The sequence below is a fragment of the Mus musculus genome, chromosome 12, assembly GCF_000001635.26.
Source record: "Mus musculus strain C57BL/6J chromosome 12, GRCm38.p6 C57BL/6J".
Taxonomy (NCBI): domain Eukaryota; kingdom Metazoa; phylum Chordata; class Mammalia; order Rodentia; family Muridae; genus Mus; species Mus musculus.
The window spans coordinates 52469318-52480952 of NC_000078.6; the positions used below are offsets into that span (position 1 = coordinate 52469318).

Here is an 11635-nt window from a genome sequence, read left to right on the forward strand (position 1 = left end):
TATTCCTCTACTTCTCCCTTAAAACAATGAGTGTTGGCTGCAGACGACTCTCATGCTGGTTCTCAGTTGACCTGGAGCACTAGTATATCAAAATGTCAGCACAAACATGCAAAGCCAAGCAGATTTGCTGCAATAAGGAAAGGCTGTTAGTTGAGAAATCATTGTGGAAAGAAAGAAAGAAAGAGAGAGAGAGAGAGAGAGAGAGAGAGAGAGAGAGAGAGAGAGGAAGGAAGGAAGGAAGGAAGGAAGGAAGGAAGGAAGGAAGGAAGGAAGGAAGAGAGAGAAAGAAGTCATCGCGAATCTGAAGTACAAGGTCAGCAGAAAGCATTTTTAATAATTGTTAATGAATGAGAGTGAGGTCAACACAGTATGCATGCACTTTAATTTTGTGCCTTGTTAAATTTCTGTTTTAATAATTGGGACTGATTATTTATACTATGATTTCAGGATCTATCTGGGAATCCTTAAAACATGGAATCAGGTACATTTTGCTAGTTGCATTTGTTGCAATGCGCATCTATGCCCCCTTCTTTCTTTTAGAATGTTAATTATGACATGCTCTGGATTAACTTTCTTCATCAAGTCTTTATTATAGTTTGGTTGAAAAAAATGAACCACTTTAATATTGAAAATATTTGGCAAATAAGCCCATCAAATACATTTCACGAAATTTCTCGTTGAGTTATCTCGGATATAATTGTAAAGAGATTGAGCACGTCGAGAAGACATTTGTCTCCTTGGAATTTTAAGTCCTTTCTGAATTATACTAAACAATGGAGTCAGAAGAGGAAAAAAATTGCCTCAAATCTAATTATCAAAAAGCAATTTATCTTGTATGAGCATCTCAATCCTCATATCCCCGAAGCCACCCTCCTAGCTCCCTCCTGTCTGAGATATGGATTTTTGTGTGTGTTATCATTTGGAGAAACCTCTTAGCATATGGTGGGGATGGGGGTAGTAATGCAGATTTACCAATTTTATGCAATTGCTTAGCAATATGCTTGCCTGCAGCAGAGTTAGTGGAATGGTAGAAGCCTGGCCTGGTTTTACTGTGTGTGAGTCCTTTCCTGTCTGCAGCAACTCAAGTGGCCCAGAGCTGTTTATGTGACAGAGTTAGGGGGGTTTCATTGGCCTCCGCTTCCACTTTTGCAGAGAGCTTTCAAATTGTAGGCACTCAGAATAAGTGGTATCATTAGTGGGTATAAAATGTCCTAAGGGTATGGGAGGGGTTTGAGCTTCAGTACTTCATGAAGAGGGGCTAATGTAGAGGCTCAGGTGTCCAAGGACGCTTGGATCCTGTAGTAACGCTGCAAGGTAACCTTGGCTAAATCACTTGACCTTCAGCACCTTTGCAATTAGGTAAACAAGTTCATTTGACCTCTACTGCGATACTGCAGGTTGCTGGGCAATGTTTGCCAGGCACACTGACATCTTATTAGAGCATGATTTTAGGGAAGGTTTGCAGGAGAGTAGTTCACATAGGCATTTCCACATCTAAGATCCTGTGTAATTGCATGTGTCACAGAAGACATCACCTGAAGATATCACTGGCAGAATAATTGTTTTGTTTCTCTTTTTTGAAAGGTGGAAATGGTCTGGCTCTTTAGAAATTTGATCTTTTGCAACTAAAGTTACAATTGCATGTATAGTTTAATCAGTATTTCAGAGCTTAGGTTCATGTTATTTTTCTCATCAAATAATGACTCGTCAAGGCAAAACAGTACTAATCTGAGTTTCTCCTATGCTGTCACTGTTGGATACTATTGGGCTTCCATATTCGTTGGAAGGTAAACGATACAGTCTATGTTGGTGCTGTCCAACCCTGAAAATGGCTAGTGCAAATGAAAAGCATCATTTTAAACTTCATTTTATCCGATTCACTTACATTTAAAAATAATCAAATGGCAAGTTGGTACATGCCTATAGTTCTCCTAATTTGGGATGCTGGGGCAAGAAGATTGCCACAATTTGAGACTAGCCTGAGCTACAGAGTTAGACCATGTCTTGAGAAACAAATAACTAAACCCAATAAAGCAAAGGATAATTAAAATGTAAGTAACCATATATCTTAACTGGTGGTAAAATAAATGTCCGTAGAATTATTAGTGATCATCTATTCTTTTAGATCCTGAGTCTTAGGCTGAGTCTCATTGGATAGAGGACGAGAAGATGAAAAGAGAAGGGAAGATATACTTGGGTGAGGGAATCAGAGAGCAGTGAACTAGAAGCAAGAAGAACCTGGTTCTGTTACTGAGCAGGTAGGCAGTCCCCTTGGTGTGAATTGAAAGTCCCTATGACAGGCAAAGAGGTAAGAACAGGTTCAGGGAGGCTAATCAATGTTTCTGATATTATACAACTAACAAGCAGCAAGCCAAGCTTTAGGACTTTAGAAGACAGCTTTCTTTCAGATGCCAGGTTTCCCAACAGCTCGCTTCACCAAGATGGTTAGGAATCTGGATGCTGGATTTACGCAACTTTAGTTGATGGCCGTGATCATCTCTAAATTGAGAGCTGAAAGGTGCATCATCCAAAAGTTCTAGGATTGTGAAAGAAATTCTGCAGAGCTCCTAACAGTTCCTGGCTTGTAATAACAGTTCAGTCAGCTTTGGGCCAGGCTTATTAAGTCAGAACTAGACCAGAGAAACAACAGAGTAGGCGTTAGTCAATCAACCCAGCTTTTAAAGTGAGGACTGCCTTGCTGAAACTCTTACAGAGAATAAAGGGAGGGAGAACCCACGAGTGGAGCAAGTCTGGAATCTAGAGGCCTCTGAAAAGCACTTGCACTCTTGACCAGGTCTATGAACTCACATGAACAGATAGAAACAAAATGACTTTCTTTTCTTCTAAAAAAAAACCAAAAAACAAAAAACAAAAGCAATGCAGGCTGTCTTAGATAGAAGACTGTCTTGAAAGCAGCTAGGAGGATGGTCTGAAAGCCCACCCCCTACAGTGACGCACTTCCTCCAACAAGGCCACACCTCCCAACAGTGCCACTCCCTATGGGTCCTATTCAAACCACCACACAGGCTAATCCGGGATTATTTTAAAATCTCAGAAAGAGACTGGGAAGCAGATTTAGTCTGCTGAAATACACATTAAGGCGATGATTGATGTTCATATGTTGGTATACACCGTTCCAGTTTTCTCTGTTTTTATCCGTGTGTGCCAGCTCACTCTTTATATGTACATCAGGGACCTAGAGAACTTTCATACTTTGGGGTTGTTACTTTGACACACAGTTACTTTGTTGTCAAAATTGACATTCATGGCTTTATCTTCAGCCCCTCTCCAAGGTCTTAGTCCCAGCCCCAACAGTGGGTCCACCAACATTTTTTTCCACCACAACCAACAGGGTTCCATTGCTCCTCACACCAACTAGTACTTTATCTGTGCTTTAAACTTCTGTAATGAGTATGTAGCTGTATGTAAGTATAGTTTTAATAAGCATTACCCTAATAACTAATGTTGTTGTTACCCTCCATTTATCTTTAATCAGAGAACATTTTACTTATTTTCTATTCATCTGCATTTTTATTGTCTACTGTTGTGTGTTTGCTAAGACCTTCAGTAGGATGCTAAGTGGAGTGGTGAGAACAGACTTCCTTATCATATTCTTGCTTATAGGGAGAAAAAAGTCTTTTCTTTCAGCATTTAATATGATTCTAGCTCAAGGTCTAGTGTAGGTGCTCTTTATTGCCTAGAGACATTTTATTTATTCATTCATTTATTCATTTATTGGTTACTGAAAGCATTGTGCATAAATATTGAGATGAGCATATCTATCGATAGATTTTTCAGTATTCAGCCAGTCTAGTATTCCTAGGATAAATCTTTGTCATGATATGCTATCTTATTATATGTGTTGTATTTGATTTGTTGTGTGTACTTAAAGAAGATAATATAGTAATTTATATATACACTGATTGGCAATTTTTTCAAAATTCATATTTTCTTAAATCTAGAAGAAATAGATGTTTATAATAAAAGCTTGTGAAGCTGGAAAGATGGCTGTGTGGTTAAGAGCACTTGCTGTTCTTCCAGAGGACCTAAGCTTACAAACACCTATATTGGGCAACTCATAACTACCTGTATCTCTAGTTCTAGGGTATCTAACAAACTCTTCTGACCCTCATAGGAACACACACACACACATACACACACACACACACACACACTTCAGCATATTTGCCTTTCTCTTTTCTATGTTTCTTTTGCTGTAGGAGTAGACAGTTATATGTATTTTATTTCAAGTTCAGTAGATTCAAAATCTGGGCTGAGAAATGAGAAATTTCCAGCCCACACAAACCAACTGTTCTAATTAGCTGATAAACCCTGAAAAAAAAATTTGCATCTTTAGCAGAATATGAAGGGGAAACTGCTCTATGTTTAAAAGCCATTATCAGTGACAAAGGTCAAGGGAAAGGAGGAATGCAGGTACTAGGTTCCTAGAAGTTTCGACTGCTGTGTCTCATAACAGTCTTTACCCTACAACAGTGCATTGACATTTTTAAAAAACGTTCTTTCATTAACAAAAATTTCTGGCGCTAGAGAGAGCATCGGCCATCTTTTAAGTTTTATTTTCTAAGACATTTTAATTTTGAGATATGTCTTCCCTAAACAAGTGAGCCCTTTCATTTTTTAATTAAAAAAAAAAAGATGATAAAAGTTAAAGCATTCCCTATTCCAGAAACATGAATAGTTTTTAGGTACCCTCTTCAGACTTATTTTCAGAACTTTAAAAGTCTGGACACCCCCTCCCCCAGTTTTGCTTTAGGAGACTCCAGCTGGTTACTCCTCACATCCTCATGAAGGCACGCCCTGTTTTATATGTGGGACAGAGCTCAAGATAATGGCTAGTCTTACCCGAGGCCTCATGGCTACTAAACATTTTTTTTTTTTTTTCTGAGACTTTGTTTGCTCATTTGTTTGGGTTTTTATCTAGACGGAGCGGGGAGGCGTGGAAGGGGGAGGGGGCGGGAGCTCCTCCGGTCCCTGCCCTGAGTTAATATGATTCTAGGTCTCTCAAACATTTGTATGAGAGGATGAACTTGGATGTTTGTGTTGTTTCTCCTGCTTTATACTCTCCTCGCATAGACCACAGCTGAGAGTTTTAGAGAAAAGGCGCTTTGGGCAAGTGCAAAGTGGTATTGTCGAGTTGCTACTGGAGCTGACTGTGAGGGCCAAGAAAATAGGACAGAGAAAAAAGGAAGTAAAATAAGTCCCAGTGAAACCTTCTCGCTCAGAGGAAGGAAAGCAAACACTGAAATATTGCTTTTTCCTGGCTGTCTATTAAAGGAGAAATTTGCCTACTGTGCTGGAAGAGTCTTTTATCCATCGTTTGGTTGCTGTGAAGCATCCAGCCTGAGGTTTGTTTTTGTATGCACACGGGCTCATTCTGTTACTCACAGTGAACGCCACTGACAGTGTGTGTAGAACAGTTTCAACATCTCTCTGACTAGAAACGATGTCGCTTTGCTTTCATCGGTCAATAATTTGAACCAGAGCCAGTTCTCAGAAACAGTGCAATCAAGATGTTTTCTGCCAAATCGATCTATATTTGTGAAATATCTAAGGTTGTTGTTTGCATGATGGTCTTGTTTTATTTGAATAATGGACTGACTTGTCTAAAATAAAGTGCTTCTTGAGCATTTTGTGGAACTTAACATAGTTTTGTTACTTTTAAAGTTTATGTCAAAGGTACTGTAAATTAATAAACTAATATAAAACCTTTGAGTTTAGCAGTATAGAATTGTAATGATATATTATGCAAGGCAGTACCCCAACATTCTATTTTCATAAGTCCAAGGTCATCGGTCTAAATTACAATTATACAATTTCTGTTATTTTTACTAGTGATTGGTATAATTTGACTAATTATTGCCAAAACAATAGAAGTTGGCTCTGACTCAAGCTGCAACAAATGGTTTTCTATGGGAGATGAACAAGGAAACAGTGGCTTTTTTTCCTCTTGTCACTCAGTGAGGCACTGTGATTAATCATAAATATTGGATGGGGGAGTGGGCATATAGAGAGCTTTCTTTATTTTCCAAGATCTTCTTACTTGGTTGGGATAGAAGGCAACCCTCCAGAGAGAGATAAATGAGTGTGTTTAGAGAAACATCACTTTGACTGACTAATTGGAAGGATGGTGGAAGAAAATCCCACAGGAAATGGCCTGGAGCCTATGACTTTTAGAGTCAATGCTTTTCTTAGGCAGAGCAAACATTCTTTTTAATGGCATAAAAATCCATTTAAATTGAAAGTGCCATCTGCCAAACCTTCTAATCGGACCACAGGTTCAGGAGTAACCATTATCCAATAAGGAAATAATAAAATGTTTTATGAAATATAGGATGGACTTGTAGACAGTAAGAATGTGATTATTAGTGGGGATAATTTTGAAAACACACTTGTATTTTTAGGAATTTTAGACATCACATGGTTTATTAAAAATCTTTTTAGCCTTCCCAGGGTTTCCCAGAAACTTCTTTGACTGTTTTTGCCTTAAGATTCAAATAAACTGAAAGTAAGAGATCTTGGTCATTGTCACTGTGCCAAGGTATGAGATATGTATGAGAGCAGGTAATACAAAATCGCAGTGCCCCATAAGGCGTTCAGGAGAACAGGTTCCTCCAGCTGGCTGTGCCCTTAAGATGCTTGGATTTGCATGAGAGTTTCTGGGAGTCCTCAGTATCTCTACTGGGACTCAAACCCCTTGGCCCCTAGGCACAAGAGATGAGTGTCCACAGCTAACAAGTCCATTCTGGGCCAAGCGTTCCAGCTCCAGATGGTGATGTTTCTTGCAGCCACATCAAGGCAGAGATGCGAACACAAATTCTGTCTTACGACCACCTCTCGTAAATTCTACGCAGAGCTTTCCCATCCCCCTAGGCAGTTCACAGTCTGTTAGGCAGTGAGTCATGCAACAGCAATTGTCTTCTGTGAGGCTGGCCCTTTGGGGTGCAGGCTCTGTAAGCCCAAGTTGTTTGTAAAGCATCACAGATCACTCTATCAGGATGCAAAACCAAGGGGACTTTGTTGTTCATTTGTAGCCTTTGCCTGTGTGTGCCTCATGCACTTCATGTACCTCATCCTTGTCCGGGAAATCCTCTTGCTTCAGTCTTCTGAGTGATGATATTAAAAAAATTTGTGTTACTGCAAAAAAAAAAAAAAAAAAAAAAGACTTGGAATCTCTTCATGGAAACCATAACAGGGGAGGGAGATGGTTCGGGGGCTCGAGTGTTTGTCATGAAAGCGTGAGGATCAGAGTTCAGATCCCCAGAACTACATAAAGGGGGTTGTGGTAGCTCATACCTGTAATCCTCGAGTGCTTATGACAAGAGAGGAGGCAGAGGTAGATGGGTGAATCCCTATCGCATGCAGTCCAGCTAGCTTAGTGCATACAGTGATGAACAGCGGGAAGCCCTGCCTCAAGCAAAGGAGGACCAGGAAAGAAGAGACTGCACAGTCACAAACATGCACACACGTTTTAGAAAGGACCCACAACCCTGAGCCACCGAGCTCTGCTTTCATAAAGTTAAGGAAATCCCCATTGAAAACAACAGGTTGAATGTAGCATTAAGCATGCCACCGGAAGTACCAAGTGAAGTAAGTTGTCTTTAATACAGTACAGAGAATCACAAGTTAACTGATCCTTTTTCAGATCTCTTTTAAATGTTTTATATTGCTGACTGTAGAGAGGACCACCTCATTTTCTTGACAGCTAATGGTAACTTGGCAGGAGCTAGAATCACCACTATAGAGTCATCTTGGGAAAATAGAAAGGGAGTTGATTTTGGAAGGTAATATATATGTATATATATATATATGAATATATGCACTATATATGCACACACATATAAGCACACACACACACACATACCATATGCTGTAAACATGTCAGAAATAGAACACAGTTGCCTGGGTAAAATTCTGAACCCACCAGTACCAGCTATGAATCTGTTGATAAATTGTTTAACTTTGGGTGAACCTCATTTTCTTTAACTGCAAAGCAAATATATATATATAACTACAGTTGCTTCAAGGAATTGCTGTGAGGAATTATTTAGAATATAAAAGTCTGAACATAGAGAAACAATTCAAAGAAATTTAAATGTATCCTATAGTTACAAAATAGATACATTCTACCAAAACATGTCTGTCTGTCTCCCTCTGTGAATGTGTGTGTGTGTGTGTGTGTGTGTGCATATGCGTGTGCACACTCCCCTCAGCATTAGTAGGATCTCCTGAAACTGTAATTACTCCCAAAGTTGTTTAAGTGCCCCCAAAGTCTCTCAGAAATTAGATTATTAAATTCAAAAATTTCAGGCCAAGTTGCATTTCAATAATTCTGAAAGTCATTATTACAGAAGCTTGAAACCCATTCATCTTCTCTTTGTCCTGGTGGAGAAAGCTGTGTCATCTCACAAGCCCGTTTCAGAGGAAGAAGGCGAACATGAAGCCACAGGATGCCTTAGTTAGCATCTATCTAGCCTGGTCCCCATTCATGGCTCACTTCACATCCGAGTTCATGCTTTGAGTTGTGTATGGATTACAAGTTATGAGCTGAAATTCTTGTTCATAAGTCAGAAAATAAAGTCCAGTTCTTGGCTTTCTAGGTCATAGAATTCTCAGATGCTATTAAAGATTAGTAGAGAGTATTTTAAAAATTGTACTCTTGACCTAAAAAGTAATCCTTTCATTTTAACTTTTGAGCTTCTCTTATAAGTACACAGACTGTAACAGTATTCTGTTGTTTAGCAGAAGCCATGTTATATCTCTCAGATGCCGTGAAATCATAAACCGAAGAAATCAAAGTCAATTTATGAGCCTTCCAAATCTTGTGAAGGAAATAGCAAGGGAATGCTTAGAAAAAGTATATTTATCTCTATGAAATATGAAAAATAATTTCAATGTGCTTCCCTAAGTGAGTCTGTATGCCGTCTATGCTGTGGAAGATTATGACTGCATCGAGTTGACTTTATACGGTGCTTTGGGGAACTGGCATAATTGAAAGATCTGAAGATAAAAACTAGCATCAATTGTGCCGAAAAGTTCCTTTTAAATAAGATCTGTTAAATTACACTGCAAAGTATGGAGGAAATATTTCATTCTATCTAAATGTGGAATCCGTGACTCCCTGAACATTATGGTAAGTTGTGTAGTACAGGTCAGCTTGGTTCTTAGCTGGGTGAGTTGCTTCCTTAGTTTCTGATGATTCTGATTTTCCACATAGTCCTATGTCTTTTCCTCATCTCCTTCCTCAACCACAGTCTCTCGTCAGATTGCTGCATTGAAGAAGCACATTCATGCCTCCTAGGGAGGTGCTCCTGAGCTACAGAAAGAGGAATTGTTCAAGGGGAGTAAATGTGTGCGTGACTCTCTGAAAATGCAGCCGTTCATGATCTTTCTTACTGTGTTACAACCAGGCAGCTCTTCTTCCAGCAGTCTCTCTTCTCTTCTGCAACCGCGATTCCATTTGTGTGACTCAGTTCACTTATTAAGTTCGTCTCCGTGGACACCGGCCATCCAATATGCCACGCTGTGGGCATTTATCCAATTTGTAAATCAGCAATTATTAACCTGAGTTTTTCATATCTAGGAGCATGTTAATATAAACAAAGGGCTATCTTTAGTTCTCTAAAAGCTGACTCAAAATAGCTTTCAATTTCAGGATGCCATTGAAAATAGAATGAATGATTGGGCAATAACCTGATTTGTGAGATTTAATATACCATATACTAGAAGTGCTCCTAGGCAGAGACACAATTACCTGATTGAAGGAACTGGTTGCTAAGCAAACAACTGGATTGCCTCAATTATATAACTCAAGTTATAGATGCTTCCATCTTTGGGTACCCATTCCCTTCTTCCAGACCCATGATATTTTGCTGTTATTGGTTAATACAGAAACTAAATTCTACTGCTTATATTTTACCACCAAAATGTTTAGACTCTGTGGATTCTTATTTTCACAGAAATGGCTTTATCCTGTCATATAAAATCATAGGTCTGAGATTTCAGAAACTCTTCATTTTATATTAAGCACAAAGTAACAGAGATTCGTAAAATGTAAAGGGATTCTATGTGTTTCCTAAATTGTTAGTACCAGGGTGTTACCCAAAGCTGGGCTTACTTCACCAGTGTTTTGTTTCCAGAGCAACTCCAAGACCTGACTCCCATCTTAGAATGAAGTGTGTGAGAATGTGAAGAATGCTGTTGAGAACTGGCCGTTGGAGATAAGGTCTGGGGCACTAGTTCTCAACCTGCAAACTGAGACGCCTTATGTTAATCATTGCGGTAGAGCTTGATGTCTCCTCTGATGTTACATGCCTGTAATCCCAACACTCGGCAAGCTGAGGCAAGAATATTGTGAATTTAAAGCTAGCCTAGGCTTCGTAGTGATGCCCATTTTTTTTAAAGTAGATTTTTAGACACCACCACCCCAGACTTATTAAATCTTGAACTTTAAAGATGGACATAGAAATGTGTATGGTAAGCAGCTGCTTTCTGGGTAATTTTTATGCACATTAAGGCTTATATCCACAGGCCAGTGATAGGTTTTATTAGGATGCTGTTTACTGTCTTAAGCTGGCATAAACATCACAGAGTCCCAGTTGAGGAAGATACAATGCTTTGCAGTAGATTCTAAGGCATCCCCAAGGACTCATGTGGCAAAAGGGAAGAACACAGGCGCCACCACTTTTCTAGGTAGACCTAAGCAAGTTACAGAACACATTGGGGCTCCAGACTTTCTTTTGAAAAGAGTAATAATGCTACTTGAGAAGAGTTGCTGAGAAACAATAGATATAAAATCCCTGGCAAGCATTGGGTCTGGCATGTTAAAGGACACAGAGCTATGAATTACCATCCTTGCCTGCACTCACCTCATTCTTATATCCACTTCTCTTCTTTCGCCTTGTAAAGTGGGAAGACTCTGAATTCTACACTGCTGCAGACCTAACTGCCCGTCGTGACTTCTCTCTGTCCTTTGTTCTCCCTGTTTTCTGCTCTGACTTCCTGCCTCTTACCTCCTGGCCATTCCACTGTTCGTTCGTCTCCTTCAGGAGGAGGAGGAAAAGAAAAATATGAAATGCATTTCAAAATATCTATTTTTCCTCACATTATTACTTCTAGAAAAAGGTTAGTTTAAAGGAAAGCCCGAGTCACTGGCCAAAATATTTACTGAGTTTTCTGAGAGTTTAATCTACCTTTTAAAAGATAGTTTCTGCCCCAGCTCTTTCGTAATGACCACACAGTGGTGGCTTACTTGAAATACCCTGACTTTAAAACAGAGCTTCTAATAAAATTGCATATGGTAAAGAGATGTTTTTTTAAATCTTGTTTCCTTCCCTATATTTTAGGGAAACCAAGAAGATCCAGTTTAGAGGAACTCAAGTTCTCAGAGAGAACTGCGTGTGAATAGGTTCGATTCATTTCCCTGGTCCTGCCCTTCAGCAAGCTGACCCGGATTTCCAGCTCGGCAGGAGTAGCTGTATGTGGACAGATTCCTAGAAGTCAGGTTCCTCAGTTTGACCTCTAACCTAACGAGATGATATCCATGCAGAGCTTGCGCATGCGCCCCCGTCTCGATGCTTTTTCGGAGTGCCTCCAGATGGGGTTCTTCTTTACCAAA

General features: G+C 39.5%; 1 long non-coding RNA gene across 1 annotated transcript; it reads right to left on the reverse strand.

The window, feature by feature from the left end:
- Window positions 1-6421: 6421 nt before the first annotated feature.
- Window positions 6422-11292, reverse strand: Gm35135 (predicted gene, 35135). The gene is made up of 3 exons (NR_136881.1): window positions 11211-11292; window positions 10887-11060; window positions 6422-7155 (listed from the first exon to the last, which is right to left on the reverse strand). It is a non-coding gene; the product is annotated as a predicted gene, 35135 (long non-coding RNA).
- Between the last annotated feature and the right edge of the window lie 343 nt (window positions 11293-11635).